Source organism: Hyperoodon ampullatus, assembly GCF_949752795.1.
Source record: "Hyperoodon ampullatus genome assembly, chromosome: 1".
NCBI classification, from domain to species: Eukaryota; Metazoa; Chordata; class Mammalia; order Artiodactyla; family Ziphiidae; genus Hyperoodon; species Hyperoodon ampullatus.
In genome coordinates, this window is record NC_136914.1 from 185896139 (window position 1) to 185898011 (window position 1873).

General features: G+C 36.1%; 1 pseudogene across 1 annotated transcript; it reads left to right on the top strand.

Annotated features, from left to right (window-relative positions):
- Nucleotides 1–587: 587 nt before the first annotated feature.
- LOC307056878 (PEST proteolytic signal-containing nuclear protein-like) lies at nucleotides 588–1121 on the top strand (annotated as a pseudogene). The gene is made up of 2 exons: nucleotides 588–810; nucleotides 910–1121. The product of its transcript is annotated as a PEST proteolytic signal-containing nuclear protein-like (transcript).
- Nucleotides 1122–1873: the final 752 nt, after the last annotated feature.

Below are 1873 nucleotides of genomic sequence, written 5' to 3' on the forward strand. Positions count from 1 at the left end.
ACACAACTACTGCTCTCTGCATGCACTTGGGACAACATATACATTGTCTTGTCATTCAGGCAGATTTGTGAGATCCACTTCTCCTTTATTCATACAAAAAGGCTGGCTAAGGGAACAGATTTGAAATCCAATAAATCTGAGTCAAATCCTTAGTTGGCTACTTGTTAGTTGAGTGATTTCAGGCCATTTACTTAGCTATTTTGGGCCTCATTTGCAGATGGGAATTCCATTTCCATGTATAGATGGGAGTAATGAGAATACTAATCTCATAGAGTTGTAAGAATTAAATAAAACAGTAAGTTTTAAATAAATGTTAGTTATCATTTATTAATAGTTTGGGTCAGTACCCATTATTGTTTTGGAGGTAAGATTCAAAATCAGGTAGTCTGGTTGATAGCTTGGTCTCATAACCACTGCATTATTCTCTATATAAGACATGAGGAATGTTTGGAGAAGGAGAATGGCCAAGATGAAAGAGGAAGATGCTTTTGCTCATTGAAGTATCAAAGATCATCCTAGAGACAGAAACATTTAGATTCGTAAAATTTCTATTAAAATATTACAAATTTGGAAGCTGCAGGGGGAAAATGGTGGACGGGAAGGCTGGAGAGGAGAAGCCTGAGAAGCTGCAGCAGACTGGAGCCCCCGGAGGACCTGAAGAAGGAGCAGAAAAACCCATGAAAACTAAGACTGTTTCTTCCAGTAATGGAGGGGAAAATTCCAGTCGCAGCGCTGAGAAGCGATCAGCTGAAGAAGCTGCAGACCTCCCAACAAAGCTTCCAAAGATCTCCAAGTTTGGATTTGCCATAGGTAGTCAGACAACAAAGGAAGCCTCAGCCATATCCATCAAACTTGTCTCAAGTAAACCTTAAGAAACCGTTCCAACTCTTGCTCCAAAAACCCTTTCAGCAGTAGCAGCTTTTAAGGAAGATGAGGATAGTGAACCAGAGTAAATGCCTCCAGAAGCAAAGATGAGGATGAAGACTACTGGAAGGGATACACCAACATCAGCAGGACCAAATTCCTTCAATAAAGGAAAACATGGGTTTTCTGATAACCAGAAGCTATGGAAGTGAAATATAAAATCTCATCTTGGAAATGTTCCTGACCAAGACAATTAAAGGATGTGTTTTGAAACTGGGGTGTGGGGTGGGTGTAAAGTTAAAAGAAACAGCTTCCTCTTTTTTAAAGAATGGTATAAGACTATTTTTGAATTCACCATTTTTTCTTATCTTTTTTTAAAAGATTGAGTGGTACACTAATAAATGAGAACTTGAAATTAGAGGTAATTTATGTTTTATATACAGATTTCAAGACATTTACTAATTTTCTAGTTTCATGTGATTACTTTCCAAAGCTTATAGATAATTAAAAAATCAGAAATGAATGGTACCTTTCTGAGAATTACATATTTTACTACATGCAACTATTAACACATTAAGAGGGAAGCAAAAATTTGTCTATTTAAACTGTAGGCAATTACTCTCTAGCGTTATTAACTCCCTTATTAACCTAAACTGTCTGGCTCCCAGGAGCAGCCTTATAGAGAAGGGAGTATTGTATTGGGAGAAAAATGTTACTGGACTATTAACTGAGAAAGTAAATTAGATAAAATTAAAATACACTTTTTTTTTCCCCCTAATGGGCATTTTTTGTTTCAAATCATCATAAGCTAGTTATTGCATTGCTATCAGTGGATACAGATGCTTAGCTCTTTAAAAACAACATTTTAAAATTTTATGTAAACTGTTGAGTATTTAAAATAGCCCACTTCACTTGAGAGGGTCTTGGCTACCTTCATTACTCTTCAAAGAACAACCATTTGCTACCAAAGTAAATCAATATTTTGAATGTGCTTCTCTTGATTTTTGTT